Raw genomic sequence first — 19,097 nt, forward strand, 5'->3', positions numbered from 1 at the left:
TAACGCTGCGTTTGCGCATAACACAACTTTTAAAAGATATTTGTTGAAGAACTGTGCCTGATGTTTCGTCTCTTCTCACGTTTAATTTCAACTGTAGCGCTGAAATATATGCCTCAATATATCGGTTGACTTTCTAGTCGTCCTTGTAATGATCGTCACGCGCATTAAACAATATTTCGCGATTGGAAGACGAACTATCCATTGTTTCATTCGGGCAACGACGCATAAAGCTTAACTCAACGTCTCTATGTATAACAGCGCTGGACAAGCTGTACCGCACATAAAATGACTGCAGTTGATGTGGAGCAGTGCAACTACAAGCACATATTAAAGAACTAGCTACAACTGCTATCTCGACAAGGTTTCACAATTCGCCACTGCGTCAGTCGCCCTGGTCAGGGTCAACGCCTTTCATTCGTTTCAGCCAACATACATAGATGGCGCCACCATTGCGGCGCTCACCAATGTTGCCGTTAGGCATATGGGGCCGAGGATACGTGACGTCGCCGGGTAACTTTCGCTACTTTCGTGGTGGTTTCTTGGAAATGGCTCCGGCGTTGAGCTAAAGAAAACCCCCCCTTTGCTTGTCTGTGTGCTCAGGAAATGTGCGCCGTCAATATTTTTTGCGTGTGTTGTGAACTGAATTGACCCACGGTGCCAACTCTGTGCCCGAGGAGTACTGACCGAACACCGATCGGTGAGTTGGTTCGGTTGCTTGTTTATGCTCCGCGCGCATTCGTTCGAGAGCGCTATCGCGTTGCACTTGCTCGCGCCATGGGAATCGAGGGGCTCGACTAGGCCTAATGTCAATATCGGCATTTCTTTCGCACTCTGAAGTGGTGTGGTCCTGGTATTTACGTGTGTTGAAAGTCGCTGATCTTGCAGGGGCTGAAGTTCTGACCCCGTGTCAGCGCATCTTGTACACTCCTTCGGCCGCGCTATTGATTAAATACGGCCTGTCATTGCGGGGGAGGCAATGCGATGTTTCGGCGTAGTGCGCTCCTTGCGAGAGAGTTTTGGTTTTCCTTAGGCGGAGCTGTTGCTATTTATCGCGTCCTTTTCTTTTTGTAGGAAACGTGATCTTTGGTGAGAACGGTTCTATCAGATTTTAAAGTCGTGTCACGAGCCCGTAACGTTCACCGTGTTCGTTTTCTTGATGAGCTCAGACTGCTCAGGCTCCGCCGTCAGTCGCCTCTGCGCTGTTTCTCGCGCGATCGCTCGCTCTTTGTATCGTCTATTTAACCCAACAAGAAAAGCTTTCCCGCGTCGACGATTAAGACGTCCAATTGAAAGCAATCTCAAGCGTTGGGCAGGTAGTTTCTGATAGCCGCGATGGGGGCGGAATGCTGAAATAACTGAGCACAGAGATACCGGATCACGTCAAAAAAGCTCTGCTTGTCAGAATTAATCGGGAGCAGACCGTCATCACCCATGCAAAACATCGGCGCCTTAGTCTCGACAAAGCATTATGTAGCATTATTACGCCCGCATTAGAAACACGACTATTCATGCGTTGTGAGGTCACCGATGCGGGCGTTCAGGAACGGTAGAATTCGTGGCCACCTCGTGAATAGCGTTCCTGTGATGGGCTTGAATTGTCGTTTGGGAAACGTACGTGTTGCTACGACATGCCGTCGCTACGGTAAGGGGCTTCCACGCAACGGAGCCCATATCAAACAACACAAACGGTACTTCCTGCGTGATGCGCCACGAAAGTGGGCGCTCGCTTTGTGTTCCGTGTCCAATTGTCGGCTACAGTGTGTCAACGTCGGGTGATGCGCGGTCGCGCGGAGTTCGGCCTTTGGGGCATTGTGTATCGTAGGCGACAAGCGATCAGTCTTGCGTAACGCTTTTACGTCTAGCGGGGCATTGTTACCTCGCCCCAGGAGGGGGGACTTTCTTCTAGGGTGCTTCTCTAGTACACCCTACTTTCTTCTCCCAACTTGAATGGCCCGCGCGTGCCATTGTGTTATCACCGTTTTGTATATTTTGGTTCTGGTGCACGCCGCAGACACCGGCTAGACAAGATTACAAATCGACTGCTATAGAATGGCGACCACTTCGAGAAGCCCTCGAGCGTAAGGGCCAAGATAAGCGCTGAAGTGGCCTGTGGTTATCGTGGTGTGTTACATCGAGTGGAGGTGTGGATATTTACAGTTGGGCTACTGAAGTCATCATCTCAACTGCCCTTTGCGGTGTCTGTTGCATAATGAATCCATGTTTAGTCAACTCTGATTAGAATAATTGAAATAATTCCTTTCTGTGACGGTCATTGAGTCACTTTCCAGAGCGTGGCCGGTGTAAACATGAACAGTGCATAAAACTGCCATTTGATTTTGGCATTGGCATTGGTGTTTATATCAGACAGGCCACATTGCTCATTCCTGGTTGCTTGTTCCTGTCCTCTCAATTGGACATGCGCTACTGATCAAGACAAATAGTGTTGATTGTGATGTTCACGACATTGATATTGAATGCAATAACCGGTTTGTTTATTATTTCGTTTGGTAGAAAGGGAGCAGTCACTGTTTGTGTGTAAATTCATGTGCTAGCTTCTGAAGCATTCTTCAAGAGAGCATGCCATGGCAGTTCAGGGCTCCTTATTCTGGTTAGGTACAACCACTGTTCGGTGGGGGCAGGCCATTACTTGATGCCAGTGCCACACGGGTGCCGAAAATGGCATTAACGTGTTAATGCCTTAAATTTTAATGCCATTTGTGTGATGCCACGTGAACAAACCTAATGCCATTTGCCTTAGTGTCATTTGTTATCAAATGTGTTCGCCAGAACTCATTCGACTGAGCATTGCATACTCTCGGCGCCATAGCTTGCCCGGTGAAAAATAATCCTAGTATTTGAAACAGCCTCTATCGTGTAAAAAATAATTTATACATAATTTTCCAGGACAATGCTCCTGCAAGGAGTTGTAGTAGTCAGCGAACTTCCTCAGGTCGGTGTTGGAACTGCTTTGACGGGGCATGCGCCATTTTGCTTTTGGGCTTTGGATTCGACATGTAATGGCGAAAGTTACTATGTTTGTTGGTTGGAACGTAGGAGACAGCAACAAATTCAATCTAATGACACCATAAGATGCGTGTTTTTAAATTTCACTATTCCTGAAGGGAAATTTAAACTCGTAGGTGCATTTATATTTTATTTAGTACCTTACTCTTACCTTACGTCTTGCTCTTACCTTACAACATTCCAAGTGCTCATTTCAGGAGATGCTGTCATCAACGTGCCTGTATCGAATGTCATTAAATTTGGATGTGTCGCAAGTCTGCCAAAAGAAATGTCATTAGGCAACTTATGGCATTAATGAAAGAACAGCATTTTTGTACGCATGCAGGACAGCTAATAAATTACAAGATTGTTTTTGAGCACTGTAAGCATTACGATGAATCCCCTTCGGATTCCACATGCGCAATTCAGTACATCAAGAACAGCCTCAAAATGAGAGGTCACAATTAAAATAACACTGTATAAAATGTTTTTCCTGCACCTTAGACACTTATAACTTGACTTGTGCTCTAAGGTTATTATTATGTGCTGAGTTTGTCAAGACAAAAGAGTTCAAGGATAAACGTTTGCATTTTTGCCGAGATGCTGCTATGTCGTCATAGCAGCATACTGAGAGAGTTACTCTTCATTTTTGCTGTTTCTGACCGTAGTGGTTTGTAGTGGGCAAGCATTGAAGCATGTTTGCATGTGAGGTGTCGAAACCTCAAGAACTTTTTTAAGTTAGGATGTGGAGTCCACATCTGTAGACAGACACACGTATCACTAAAAAATGCAAGGTTCTTAATGCTGCTTCCAATTTTGAAAATGCTGAAGGTGCAAGAAATGTGTTGAAACAAAATGTTTCAACACACATAAAATTAGCGCACGAAGGAGATGTATATATGTAGAGGAGCACATCCTTCTTTACAGGAACCACACATTGCCAATTGCATCTGAAAGAGAATTACCGTAGGAAAGGTATTTGACTACGGTGGTTGGTCCCCTCCCATATTTTAATGAGATGTAAAGTGCTTCTAAACATTAGAGTTTCAGAATGGGTGCCTAGGGAAAGAAAGCACAGTCGAGGATGGCAGAAAACTAGGTGCAGTGATGAAAGTAGGAAATTTGCACACACAAGTTGGAATTGGCTAGCGCAAGACAGGGGTCAAGAAAGAATCGCAGATTGCAGTGATAGGCCTTTGTCTGGCAGTGGGCACAAAATAGGCTTGATGCTGATAATGAGGATGCTTCTATACTCGTATCACACATCCATTTCGCTGCTCTAGCCGTATTGGATGTTGTTGGCAGTATTGTTCTGCAGCGGAGACTGGGATGTCTGGGTCATTTGATGAGTGCATGGAATCTGTATTATTGTCGAAGTGTCAATGGTTTACTGACTCAACGGGCATCAAAGCCGAACAGGTCAAACGTTGTTGCCAGCTTCTATGCGATCTGAAAGCAAGCTTAGTTATGAACATGCACCCTCTCAATTCTGTTGCAGGACAAATATATCATCAAGTCGGCCACTAATTTGCAGTGAAGTATTTTTAAAAGCTTCCATTTTGTCTAAAGTTGCACGTTGGGCTTGTTGGTATATCATGATGAAAGAAAAAGGTGTAGCGCATCAGAAACAGGACAGTAGAAAAACACAGACGACACGCATATTTGTCGCTAACTTTTAGAGTTAGCGCCAGTCTTGAATTATGTTGAATTCCAATGGCAGAGTCGGAGCAGCCGACGAACTCCGCGAGCGAGCACTCGACTCTAGCGCAGAGCAACGCCTCCAGATCCGCGAGTGGAACACAACCTGCGCCGCCGGAGCAAGGCGGAAGCGGAAGTTCTATCACAGAGTTACCCAGGATACCTTGCGTGTTGTCATTTCCTGTCGCTGTTTGCTCCCAGCACCGCCGCACCAGTTACTTGTCTCTTCAATGCCGTTCACCTGTTTCTTTAAAAGTGCGGAATGGATATCTCGCCAAGCGTGCAGCAGCTTTTGCTTCCTCGCGAGTTGTGACCGGTGGCGCCTGCCAGCAGACAAACGTTGTAAAGGAAATACGTCACGCAGAGTTCCGGTCCACTCCGCCGATTTTGGCGGAGCATCTTTTTCTGCACCACGGAGTGACTCCCGCTCTGAATCCCCTCCGACTCTCTCATTGGAACACCTTACTCCCGCCCTCCTTCTGCCATTGGAACAAACTTGCTCCGAAACGAGCAGAAAAACTTGCTCCGACTCCGCCATTGGAATTCAACATTAGGAAAGCACAAGTATGTAGAGATAGGTGGCAGGTAGCCATCACCAGCACTGCTTGCATCGAGCTTCGTAACAGTCACACGTGTATTTTTTTTCCAATTTCTTCTGTCTTAGCAGAGGAGGAGAAATTGCACACATTCTCAACTACTTCTGGGAGTTACAATTACTGCAAGATTATTTTCTGGAAAAGGATGTAGTTGAACTTCATGTAAGGAGTGTTTTCTTGCATGGCTTGAATGTTAATATACGGCTTGTACAACAGGATAGCTCATTGTCGGACAGTCCACAAGTTGGAGCAGAATAATAAAACTCTGGATAGCGTTTCATAGCATACAGCAGGAGCATATGACGTCACTATAATTAAGGCAAGGGACAGCTTTAGTGTTTAGCCAAGGAGGAAGCTTGCGAGTTGCACGAAATGCCCATTTGCCTTTACAGCCAAGTGTTCCTGCTGACGGCTTGGTGTCTTTTGTTTTGCGTGAAGGGGACCTTGAGGAAAAAGCTTTGGCTACTTGATGCATATGGCTACGTTGAGCACCTCCCATGGTCAAGGCTTCGTATCTGGCAGTTGGCATGGCTTAATGGGACAATTAAAGTTTGCGGCATGTGGATTTTCTGCTTATCACACTGGTGCAATAACTTTAAATGAACACGTTTAAGAAAGCCCTGTGGCAGAAACTATTTTGTGGTTCTAAGTCATAACATTTTATTTCACTTCTTTTGCCGACAGCTCAAATTACCATGCTTTGCAAGATGTAACTTTCAAGATTGCCTGTCGTAATCGATTATGATGACCTGTGAAAGGAGCTGGGTTTGTAGGGATATTAGCCTAAGCATTAGTTTGTTTATAAGGCTTGGAATACTATAACATTCCATGTAATGGTGCCAATAAAATTTGCGTGTTTCTTTCATGTTTCATACTTTTAAACCTACTTGCCGCACAGTGCTGCGAGTCCAGCGACGACGATGCTAGTCATTGTGATGGAGAAGGTTCTTTAGGTTAGATGGTCTGCTGTCTTGACTGCTGCGCTATACTAAATAACTAGTCTGTAAACAAATCTTCATTTGTCTCTCTGCTTGTAACATTGGATGCAGGTAGGGGTAAAAGATGATTTAAGAGCGTCGGAGTAATCCTAAAACTAATCTTCAAAAAGGATTTTGCTTGAACTTTCTTATGAAAGGTTACAGGCAGCGGATTGAAACACTGGTGCAGAATTCTTCAGTTGGAATCGTTTCTGATTTGGTCAAGCTCCATAAAGAAAGCGAGTTGACAGGGAAGCACCACTGAGTTCTTGAGGCTTTTTGTGGCATAAGTTCACTTTAATTTGCCTGCAATTGTGTTCTTCAGACACAAGATGCTTGTGCGAAAAGTGGGCGAATGTTAGGAACAGCATGAGGCTGGTGATCGGTGTCCCTTTTTTTTATGTTGTTGCTTGTTCACAATTATTCCATGATAAGAAGGTTCTTGGAATGTGGTACAGAGCTGTATGTATGTTGTGTCATCATTTTTTTATTGTTGCATGTAGTCTTGTGGAAACTGAGGTGCATCAGATGTATATTTTTAAACCCTATATAATATTTTTTACCAGAAGTGAAAAAAATATTGTTCTAATTTGCTCATACTCTAATTAAGGTCTGTGCCAGCTCTGCATGACAGTTTACACCTGATTTTCATTCCAAATGTGCATTGTACCTGCACAATCTCTTTTGAGTATTTTCCCTTTATCATTCTTATATTTCAATCAAAGCAGTAATATACCCTATGCCTTCCTTGGCTTCATTGTTTGTTGGCTTCATATGATTATTCCTCTGTATAGCCAGCCACCCTGTGCTGATTAAAGGGAAAGAGAGAAAGACAGTGGGAGAAGGTGGGTAGCAATGAGGAGGGAGGGATGTGGTCGAACACATATAACCATAGCCTAGAGCTTAGGCGCATTATTTTTAAAAAGTCAAGTAAGGCATAGATGACTCAAAACTGAATTTAGTGACCCCAAGAGCCCACCATAATGACCTCTGACAACGGTCAGCTGTGTAGACTGGCAAGAGCATCAAGCACTGTCAGTCTTCACAGTAATGAGGGCAGTCGCATATCACGTGACCTTATAGATCCATCCACGCAGCTCGCAGTCTAGAGACAGAGTGCGTCGCATCAAGGCGCACGTAAAGACGTGTACACGCCACTCTTAGCCTAAGCCTCTGAACTGTGCAGAAAACGGCAGAGGCTGAGCCTGGTGCGGAAACGCGGCGTGGCTTAAACTACTTCCGGGCGCTAGCGTCATCAAACGAACGAAATGAAAACATTGTCCGCGTACGTTGGGTGCCTGTTTTTTGCTCGTGCAGTCTGCGAGTTCGCGTATGGTTTGCAGGGCGTGGCGAAAGGAAAGCGGGAGTCCGTGGCACCTGTAGTTCTATACGGAAACCTGCCACAGGTGTTGTGCTATCGCGATGGCGGGAAACAGCCCGCCGGGCCAAATGTCTGCGCGCCCATCATTTCAACCCCCCTCTCGCCCATCGCTCCTTTCAGACGCCACTTGCGTGTCCTCTCTGAACTGGAATGATGCGAGTTCTGGGTAGTGAGCGACCCCCCGTCTTTGGTATGAGCTACGTTTCTGCGGTTAGGCGTCGCTCCATACCTCTCTTTTCACGCCCCCCTCCCCCCCCCCCCTCCATCCCCGTTTGTCGACCACAGGGCCGCTTTGACGGACCTGTATTAGTTGGGAGCTTTTGTGCCAAAATTTCCGCAAAAGGAGCCGCTTTATGCAATCGTTGGCGAGCGTTCCGCGGTGAATGTGCTTTTTTTCGCGCAAATCAGCTGGCTGTGGCGTGCATGCCGTCTGGCGTGCTGTTGCGTGTTGACTCGGAACGGGAAGAGTTGCGCGAGATATACGTAACGGGTGATGATGAATCAGTATCGCGTAAGGTCGCACGAACCATGGGGGTGGTCTAGCTTGTGTCATGCAACAACTACCGTATAGACTCGTGTAAAGGCGCACCTTTTTTTCACATTTGTGACGAGGTGCGGCCCTTACACGGGACCGAACCTTTTGGTCAAAATGGTGCCCGCGTAGCCGGCGACTTGAGCGCACTCCGCATCGCCGGATGTATCATTGCATCAGAGGTCAGCGCGGAGCCCTCGCCATCTAGTGGCGGTAAGCGGAAGTACGCAGCGCAGGAAAATTCGCCGACGCACGCGCGCGGCATCGGGCTACCGAACACTATTGCTTCTCCGCTGGAATTCTTCTTTCTCCAAATTTTGGGCTGCCAAGTTGTGGATGCGGCCCTTACACGAGTCTGTACGGTATGTAAACGTCGCTATGCGTAATATCGTCGCCTCACTGTTTCGTCTTTTGAACTTTGGTACAACGGCCAGGTGCACACGAATTAATTGTGGAGCTGCACTCGTATCCCTTGCGTTGCTTCGACACAAGGCCCAATCGATCAATCAGTCAATCAAACAATCACTCAATCTGGTGTACGAGGATAGTCAGTTGTGATAGTACATACTGACGTCTTTTGTTTGTTTGTAGCTTATCGTGTCGGCGCGGCATTGCACTTCCTGTTACTTTTTCCCGCTGCAGTGCAACACATACGGGTGGGCGGAAAACGAAGCTCTTCGGGAAAGAGAAGCAAAATAGGAAACAAGGTGGCAAGGTTATGTCGTGTTTCTCGCGTAGAAACAGAATATTCCCGGCGTGACACGTGCTTTGAAACGAGGAAGACAAAGGACGCCGGAAGTTTGGTTTCACGGCCCTTGTCGGGGTGCGCACGGATATAGGCCGTAACGTACTACGCTCTGCGCGCCTTCGTTGCGACGTAGTGCGTGCGTTGGGACGACGTGGTTGAAACCGTCGCTGGCAATGTCATGGCTGCGTGATGCGTAGGTAGTTCTCACGAAACCAAGGCGGAAGAGCAGTTGTTTCGCAACAACCATTACTTCGCTGCGAATGTATGCAGTACAGTGGCAGCACTGCTTACTTACGTGCGATAAGTGATGTCATAGCTATGAGGACTGCGCAGCGATCGATGGAAATGAAAATGGCAGGCGTATTAACGTTTAATATATATGAGAAGATGGCAGTGCTGATTGGAGAGCACACACGGGTTGCTGATGAGTCGTGCGCAACGTTGTAGCTATAAGAATTGCGTCCGAAGTGTTGTCGGTGCAATAAGGACTACGCGACAAGCGATGAAACCGAAAAAAAAAAAAAATGACAGGCGCAAATTTGACATGAAGACGATGGTATGCGTTAGAGAGAAAACAAGCGCAAGTGATATTGTAGTTGAGTTTAAAGGGATAGACTGAATTGCGGCGGCTTATGTACTGCCTAGAACTGATAACGGAGGGTTATAGTAACACGTGTTATCATGGTTATAGTATAATGCTTGTATAGTAACAGACTTGGCGCCAAAGATGAGAAAGAAATTCTGTTGAGGACGGCAGAGGCTGCCTTACGTTCAATGATAAGATTATTACTTTTACTGATAAGATTGGGAAGCTTACAGATACGAGAGGAAGTGGACTGAAGCGGGGCAGTGGTGATTGGGATTAGCTGGGCGTGAGTCATTGCACTCCAGCGGCACCGGAGGTGCTGTTGATGATTAGTGGAGCAGGAAGAGGCTACTTCCTAAGCCTCTCACAATATATGCGTGTCATTTCGATACGGTCATTAGCAAGCTCCGAGAGTCGCAAGCATGTCACGCCAATGATTGCTATGAAAACTACACGTCATGCAAAAGTCGAGAGGTGCAATTTTTGGTTGTGAAATTCGTGAGGGAAGTTGTGGGTCGCCATTCTGCGACAGCTAGTTCAGCATTATCATCGCACGTATCTGTGTTTAAGGTGCACTGTAGGAAATGTGCCTTGGAGTGGTCTTAGCATGTGTAACAACGTGAAGTTGTTCTGAACTTTCTTATAAAGAAGAAAGAGATGAATAAACCATTAAGGAGGGCAAAAGAAAAAAGTCCCCGTAAAAATTCCGCAAGTGGGAAATCATATATATATATATATATATATATATATATATATATATATATATATATATATATATATATATATATATATATATATATATATATTGGTTGACACTACACGATTGTTGCTATGCTGGAGACGAAAGGTGACGTCAGTGGTCAGCTGACTAGTTTTCTCGCATCTATCGTCTATGCTACACAATGAGGACGTTTTGGCGTCAGCTTTGTTTCTTGCTTCCCGCCTACACTCCCCATCTGGGATTTTCTTTGATATATGCATATACATTTTTCCGGCTCAGAGAGCTCACTGATTCACAAGACTGTCCATACGCTTGTCCGTGGTACAAGAAAGTGCGCTCCCTCTTAGAAAGCCCAAATGCACTTGAGAAAAAGAAGTATTGAGTCGATCCAGCGCATCATACGCGGGAATGCGTCGAACGACCGAACTGTATTCGCTGAATAGATGATTCCAAAGGGAACGTCGTCAAAAAGAAAAAAAAAAAGGAGAGGTCGTCTCCCGGAATTGAGCATTTAAATGGATGAACCAAGATGGCGCTGATATGAAAGTTTCCCGCTTGAGGAAGCGGAATAACTTGCGGCGAAAGTAGCCGTCGCCGCCGCTCTCCGGCGACGGTTCTCTGTCCGCCTGGTTGACGGCAGCCCATTGCGTAACTTCTTGATCCGTGGCGATCCTTTCTCCTTAACTTCATGTAGCTCCGACCGGCAAGATAGGTCTAGTTCGTTCGTGCATAAAAGGAAATACCCGTGGCTTCTTCGAGACTTCTGGATTTCTACACTGGCGTTGTCGTCTGCTAAATCCTGATTTGCGTTCGTGTCATCTCTTGCTTGTTGTCTTTTGGGAGCTAACAGACGTGAGTCCTCAGTAATTGAGAAACAGACGGCTATTTGCCGTTCGGTCGTCCAGAGGGTCCCGGTTATACCCTAGTTACAAGGGCACGCTAACTAGGTTAAGCTGAACCGCAGTTACGGCCTCTGGTGACATTGCTGATAACCACGGGGGGAAAAAAAATCGGCCGTTTCTTGTTATTCTTGGTAACATTCACGTATGAATGCTGCTTTCGTTTTTCTTTCTTTTTTTTAGTATACCTGGGCCTAATTGGAGTAGGCTGTAACTGACGTTCACAGCTTAACATCACAGTTGGCGCGGGATGCAGTAACCGGGACATTAATTTCTTTCGCTAACGCGGCTTAACGCAATTTGTTGAGCTCCGAGCTGTGTACCGGTCAGCGTGAGTGCTTTTGTAAGCGTGAGCCCGCGTGGCGGGCCTTTCGCAACAGTGGAACGAAGCTGTGTGTTGAAGACCCGAGCATAAGGGAACCGCAGCCGTCTGGGCTCGGGGCCGTCTCATTTTCGGCGGCTCGCGGCCGTTACCATGGCAACGCTGCGACCCTGCCTGGCGTCGACATCGTGTATTCCAAGTGTATATATACCCTTGCCTCTCGGCTGCCTGTACCGACCGGCCGGCATGGCATCATCGAAGTTGAGCCGCTCCGTGATCGCACGGTTGGTGGCAACGGAACGGACGTGACTTGGAGACCTCGTTAGGCCTATGCTACCCGACATCGTGCCGTCTCTCTCTCTCTCTCTCTCTCTAATATATTTTTTTTATTTCTCCTCGTTCTGATGTGCCTTTCTTTTTTTTTCTTTTTTTTTCGGTCGGCTGGTTTTAGTGGGCGTCGCTCGACTGGACTGCCTTATTGGACGGGAGGTCGACTCCCCGGTCGAACATTGCCTTCTGTTCCACGTGTGTCCGTCTGCTTCGTCGCTGTTTGTTTCTCTTTGCGAGCGCGTGTACTTCTGTGCTCGTAAGGGTTATTGGCCGTTAGTGCGACTTGGTGAGGCATAATGAATAGGGACTCAAAATGCAAGCGACGTACTGTCGTCCAGCAGGAGCGATCAGCGTCCTCAGTGGGGAGGGAGAGAGAGAGACGTCAAGTGCTGCTATTCAAGGGAAGAAATAACGCGTGAGATAGAGAGTGATGGAGAGAGCAGAAGATTGGTGATAGCTGACCAGGAGCAGCAGCTAGCTAGCGCAGAAGGCACGGGTTCAGGGGTGCCACTGCCCATGGTTAAAGGCATGCGCGATTCTCGAAAACCGCACCGTACGGGATTTCCAGTCTACAAAAAACTGTCCGGTAAATGGACAACTCCCGAATACCTTTTTCTTTCTTTCCTTTTTTTTTTCATTTGTGTCCATAAGATTCCGCGTCCTTCTCGCGCGTGATTCTAAAGCCCTGTCTGATCGATTACAACCTTGGGCTGAGTAAGAAAACAAACACGTGAAGGGAAGATGATAAGTATTCTCTTCGAAGGATATTTACGTCAGTGCACGGCCTTTTCTCTTAATGTTTTAATGACATTTCCTGTATAGATGGACAGCCAAAAAATTAATAGTTTTCGCCATTTTATGGCCACTTCACGTTGTTCCTCGTAACTCCGGTGATCCTTTGCTTGTAAGTGTATTCTATCATGCACGGCGAGGCACACATATGATCCATTCCGTTTCTGAATTGCCGCGTGGCAACGCGAAAGTTGGCCCTCAATCTTTTCTCTCAGGATTCCTACAACTTTGAACGTGCTAGTTGTGAAATACTTCGGAATAATACGCTGCGCTACTCGTATCGCAAATGCCGATAGCACTGCGCGACCATCAGTGACGACGCAGCGTTGACCTTAGCGAGTGAATGAAAAAGGTTAACGTATATCAGGATATGCGAAAAATTGTCGGGAAGCAAAAGATGTGCGTTATGTATGAATACGCCTTTACTACTGCACTCTAATGCGCCTTATTCGTGGAATGACCTCCTTCAGCATAACCTTTTTAATCGTCGATAAGAACGGTCACACGAGCCCGCTATTTCCACTGGCAAATTTCTCTTTCTAGACATGCATATAGTCATATCATAAGAAACCTTTGGCCCTTGGTCCTGTTTCTTTTTGTTTCTTATGATGTGACCAATAAATGCCCAATAAGTTGACTAATGAATATGACTAATAATAAGATACGCGCGCGCATTGTTCACTTGCACACCGGTGTCACTATCACTACACTGGGCTCCAGTCCTTCCGTAAATAGTGCTGTTATTGCCTGTCGACAAACGAACCAATGTGGCACGCCAATCGGCGACACGGATTGTACACCACTACGCTTCCTTGGCCGTTTCTCGCAGAGGCCGCGCGCAAGTTCGCCGAAGCCCGTATCGCGCGAAGACCTCCACCGAGATCTCGAAATGGGGGGGGGGGGGGGGGTTTCGCAAGTGGAGTCATTAAAGAACCCTGCCTTCCGGCGTCGACGTCGCACGCCACGCTGCTGCCGCCGCGTGCTCTGATGCAAACCGACGCCCGCGGCCGGCCGCGAGCATCCGAACCGCACGGAGGCGCGAAGAGAAACCGTCCCACGGGCGACGCCGTGGTGTCGGCATCGAGGGAGCCCCCTCAATTCGGCGCCAGGAGCCGGCTGCGGCGACGCGACGTCGTCCTCTCCTCCCAGTCTCTGTGCTCGTCGCGCGTTTTATATTGCGGCAGTTATTTAAATGGCCACCGCCACCGCCGCCGCCGGGGGTGACGCTTAACTGCCGTAGCTTGCTGCGCCCTGGTTGTGGTGCTTGTTTGGCTGAGGGGCGCAGTCGAGGAGAGTGTGCGCGTGCGTGGCGGAGAGAGAGAGAGAGAGAGAGAGGCAGCGCCGTCGCGGTGCGTGCCTTGCTCCGTCCCTGCGGCGGCGGCCAAGGTCGAGCGGTTCACGATCCCTGCTGGCAGCGGGCGCACTTGCGCTGACGTCCGTGGTGGTGAAGGGGGAGGTAAGGGGAAGTGGGCAAGCACCGCCACTTGGAGAGGAGGAAGCGTGGAGGAGGAAACGTTCTTTTTTTTTTCTTGCCAGCTCTCTCGCTACTGTGAGCGTGGCGGTATCGCCGCGTTTCTTGGCACGGCGTTTCCGAGCAGACGACGAACCGAACCGTGAGGTAGGCTTGTGCGTCTGACTGTCCCGGTTAAAACAAACTTTGAGGGAAATCTCTTGCGTTATGGCAGAACCGACGCAGCCGCATTGCTTTCCAAATCGACACTGCTACGACAGCGGGCTCACGCATTATCCGTGCGGCAACGTATCTGCCAGTGGAACCCCGAGTAAAGAATGCAATATAGGAAAGAACGGCTGCACAGCGCCCACTTCAGGCGGCGTAGACAAGACAGCTGGTCATTTTTCGGCTTGTCCTGGCTACACATTTTAACACCGTGCCCGGCTCCAAACTTATTGGAACGAGGTGTCGTAGCCGTGCGTCGGCGAGTGGTCCCTCTCGAAGCTTTGAGTCCGAAGTTCGTGTTTGAGCCGGAAACGATTATGCTCGCTGAAGTGAGCTTGCTGAAGTGACACTTGCACGAAGCTTTTTAATCGTTGTCGCTCGACAACAATTAAATTGAACACACGGCCTCGTATTAGTAGCACCGTGTCATAGCAAATGAGTCACTAAGGTGCAACACTGTTTGCCCTCTGTTTTGGCTCGGAGTTGGGTTTACGCCGGGAAACCTCCAGCCACATCGATGAGTAGTACGTCCGGTGATAGGAATGAATTAAAAGGGTTTATTTTACATTATTTGCACTGGCTCCAGATGTGGAACCCGAATCCATGGAGGAGCATATTAAACATCGGGGCACGTCTGCACACCTCACTGCACCAGAGGAGTCCGCTTTTAAAACAGCCGTCTTCCCTAGCAAACTAGACTAGGGAATCTGATGACTGCATCTCGGCGAATCACAAACGTCGAATTGGTCGTAAAATCCCTGCCATGACGTCGCACCGTTTCGCCGTACTCCGCCTCCTATGTTGCGCCGTCGTTCCCGCATGTGGCGCGAGCGTGTAACAATTTGGGAAGCCGAGGTCGACGCTGCACCGAAGTAGCCTTCGGCGTTGACCTCCTTTCGTCAATTTGTTTAGCTTGTGAGGGTCAGGTTCAGGTAGAGTGGTAGTTGTCACCTCGAAGTGAGCTCCTTTGTTTTCGCGTCACAGTCTGTGTTGAGCCCCGGCGTCGTCTGGGCGCGTGCTGATGAAAGGACTGCCTCGTGGAAAACGTCTAAGGAAAGCTCATCGTTGTATTGAGGCGTAAGACCTCGTTTAAAGGGACACCAAGGGAAAATGTCAAGCCGAACAAGATCGATAAATCGTTCGTCAATGTCACTTCCTAGAAAATTGCCGCCGAAGGCCCCGCTGCTGCTCCTCAATTTGAACAGCCCTGCCGTCGCGGACGAGTTGACGTAATCTTCACGTGACATTCCTCTGTGGCGCTCTTCGAAACACGTCAATGCTGACGTCAGAGAAGAGGTACCATAGTCCACAACAGGTGGCGCCGCTCTGATTTTTTCATTTTCGTTATTTTCTCGCTTACAAAAAAGTTCAGCTCTCGCTACGAATGACGAGCTGGACTTTATATTCCTTTAAATTTTTACTCCTCAGTGTAAATGCGTCGTGCAAGTGGCTCCAGGTTTCCGCCTGCAATGTCTCCCGCAGATAGGCTATCGTTCGCAAGCGTCATCCTTGTCGCAAGATGCCGTGTCTCGGCGAGCGAGACAAGGCTGAGACGACAGTGATGCAGCTTCAAAGGCGATAAAGCTAACCCCCACTGCGAAGTTCTCCGGGGGCTCAGCGGTGGCGCGCACAGCTTTCTCGAAGGGGAGTCGGCGACCCGACAGATTTCGAGAAGCGATTGGCATCGGAAAAGGTGGCTCGCGCGCGTACAGGGGGACAGGGGAGGGGGGGGGGGTGCGGGAACGTGGGCGCCGTGAGGGGATGCCTTATCTGCTGCGCCAATGTCGCGAAAGTGCTGCTTCCGCGGAAACGAGGGGAAAGCGTTTTTAAAAGGGTTCCGTGCACGACACAACGAGTAAGTAGGAAGAAGAGAGGGCGCACTCCTGGAAGGTCTGCAGACGCGCGCGACGCAGCGGTAACCCTTCTCCCGGAGTCGAATAGAGGAAAAGCCAAACCAAGCCGAGCTGGTGCCTGCCCTGCCGGCTTTGATTTATGCCCTCGCTTTACGGGACCTGTGCTCGGGGAGTTATGTGGCGGAACGAGCTACCGTGCTGAGTGACGCCTTTCCCTCGACCCGCCATCGTGTCTGTGTGTGTAGAGTGCTTTAGCGCCCCTCGAGCGTGGCCCGGTATCGACGACGAACACCGCAGATATCTGCTATCGTTGCAGAGGTTGGCCCAGGTCAAAGCTCTGACGGTCAGACTGGTCGTAAAAACGTGTCGCGGCGTTGAGATTGCCGTAAGTACGCTGATACCGCGGCAGAGAGTCATCTAGGCTTGTAACATGGCATCTAAGGATCCGGCAATTCAGCGCCGCTGAGTAGAGTGCGATCACGTGGCCTTGCGTCCTATCCGGCCGCTACGTCTTTGTTCAAGGAGCCCTTGCAACAGCTAGTCGTGCCAACGCTCTTCAATATGACCTTGATGCACGCTCAGTTGAATGACCGTACACTTCCGTCTGTCCTTATGAAAATTTATTTAAGATCTGTAGACCTTTGTGTTGGTGTAGAATTTTATTCGTAGGCTTGTAGAACTCCATGTGCAACCTGCGATAATACTCTATGCACAATGACCAAAGTCGGAACAGAACTGTATAGGGCCATAATTTATGTACAAAGGCAATCTGTTGACTTACATTCTACAGAAATCGCTTATAGCTAGGCTCACACATTCAGAGGTGAAGTGTATCATGTACAGTGTCGATTACACTTGTCTAGAGTGGCCCGACTGCTGCTCCGCACTGCGCCTGCGACGCCTAGCGACAAGCACCGGGATCGAGATGTGTTGGCCGATAGCGCCACGCGCGTGGACGCTGCGGCATTCGCGGGCGGCCAAGATACAGGCCTGCGTGATTTGCGGGTCGCGAGCACCGGCTTTTTATCAATACACGAGCACTGCCAGCTGAGCTGCGAGCGTGACACGGCTAGAATGCTGCGGCCTGTATCTTGGCTGCCCGCGAATGCCGCAGCGTCCACGCGCGTGGCGCTATCGGCCAACACATCTCGAACCCAGGGCTTGTCGCTAGGCGTCGCAGGCGCAGTGCGGAGCAGCCTTCGGGCCACTCTAGACAAGTGTGATCGACACTGTACGTATGTGCAATCGAAATCTTTAAAATGATTTTCATTTGAGCTCGTGCAGGGACGCGTTTACATCCGAATTAAACCCCCTGAAGTGTCACCATGTCGCGCACGCGGTGTAAGAGTAGTAGTGTAAGACCCTACTCTTACACCGCGGTCGCGCATAGTGCATGCCGTGACGTAACTGGTCGGTCGTCAGTCCACGTTCGTGTATCTATCTACTCGGAACGCGTGGGAACCTCCGCCGAAGAAGTCACGTGTCACGCCGCGCCTCCTACCGCTGCATGCGTGCATCCGATTCCGCGAAGGGCGAATGCCTGCCTCTTCCGTTTCCGCGTGAGGGGAGGACGGGCTGCCGGGAAGCTACTTCCGGAAGGCCGCCCTCTTGCGTTGAACGCGTCTTTTCTATTTTCTGCGCCACGCGAGTTTTATTTTTTCCCCGTCTTTTTCTCTTTTCACTGTCGAACGTCGTCGCCCCTGACATTGCTCTTCCTCGGCAAGGTCGTCGGCTCGTCGCAGCCCAGTTTTCCGGATCGTTGACACCTCCTCGGGCTTCCTGTTTTACGGCGCCTCGAGATTATTCGCGCCTCCACGGTTCACGGCTCTCTCTCTCCTCTCTTTTTTTGTTCCCTTTTATTGCGCATAGGTACAGCAGATGTTAACAACACGTGCGTGTGTGTCAATGGCTGATATGCACCGGTGTGTGTGTGTGTGTGTGTGTGTGTGTGTGTGTGTGTGTGTGTGTGTGTGTGTGTGTGTCGGCCACGGCGGCCGCATTTCGATGGGGCCGAAATGCGAAAACACCCGTGATTTGGGTGCACGTTAAAGAACCCCAGGAGGTCCAAATTTCCGGACTGCCCCACTACGGCGTGCCTCATAATGAGATCGTGGTTGTGGCACGTAAAACCGCACAATTCAGCTTGTGATATATATATATATATATATATATATATATATATATATATATATATATATATATATATATATATATATATATATATATATATAGAGAGAGAGAGAGAGAGAGAGAGAGAGAGAGATATTCATTTTTTGTCGCTGGAGTTACACATCTTGTTTTGGGGACTGTCTTCATTTGTAGGTAGATTATTCCCCGCTATTACTCGGCGATATTGTTACCGAGATTAAAAGGAAAGTTTTTTAAAAGCTGTGAAATGCGTATAGAGCAGGTACTCTGTCGTTTATTACATATTGGGTGCCAAGGGAACTGAGTGGCATGATGAGATTAGCAGGCTTACGTTGCTGGGAGGGATGGGGATGAGTTGTTGCCTTGCGCGAAGCAGGGGTAATAGTAGATTGCTAGGAGATAGGTGCTTTTGCCCTAAATAGACAGATATAAAGAAGGCACCAATTTATGCTGTCAAGACATTCCCAGCTGCTCCTGATCGTCGTGCTGTCATTTGTAAGAACGCAAAGTTACATTATTCTTAATGCGGACGCGACTGTGTTTGCACGTGTATACATTGCCCCCCCCCCTCCCCCCTCCCTTTCCTTGTGCCTCCACTGTCGTGGCGTACCGCTGCTGGGAACGAAGTCGAGGGCTCGATGGCCCGCTGTGCCGTAATGGGAGCGACGTAATATAGCGAGGAGATATGGATGCAAATAAAAAAATAAAGCAACAGCAAAAACGCAGGTGGTCAAAATTAATCAACTGCCGTCCACAACTGCGTCCCGCGCAATGTTACAGATACACGTAGTTGCTTAAGAACATTCCTTGCGCAGGTCCAGCACCGAAGTCGT

General features: G+C 48.7%; 2 protein-coding genes across 4 annotated transcripts in view; one reads left to right on the forward strand and one right to left on the reverse strand.

The window, feature by feature from the left end:
• LOC135901913 (peroxynitrite isomerase THAP4-like) overlaps positions 1-19,097 on the reverse strand; it is a 141,284-nt gene that overhangs the window by 15,655 nt on the left and 106,532 nt on the right. The window lies entirely within an intron of this gene.
• The window catches only part of LOC135901912 (uncharacterized), a 253,509-nt gene continuing 234,881 nt past the window's right edge, over positions 470-19,097 (forward strand). For both annotated transcript variants that reach the window (XM_065431739.2, XM_065431740.2), the window contains exon 1: positions 470-697. The gene's annotated coding sequence lies outside the window, so the exon portion shown is untranslated. The remainder of the gene's footprint in view (positions 698-19,097) is intronic.

The sequence above is a fragment of the Dermacentor albipictus genome, chromosome 9 (genome assembly GCF_038994185.2).
Source record: "Dermacentor albipictus isolate Rhodes 1998 colony chromosome 9, USDA_Dalb.pri_finalv2, whole genome shotgun sequence".
Taxonomy (NCBI): Eukaryota; Metazoa; Arthropoda; class Arachnida; order Ixodida; family Ixodidae; genus Dermacentor; species Dermacentor albipictus.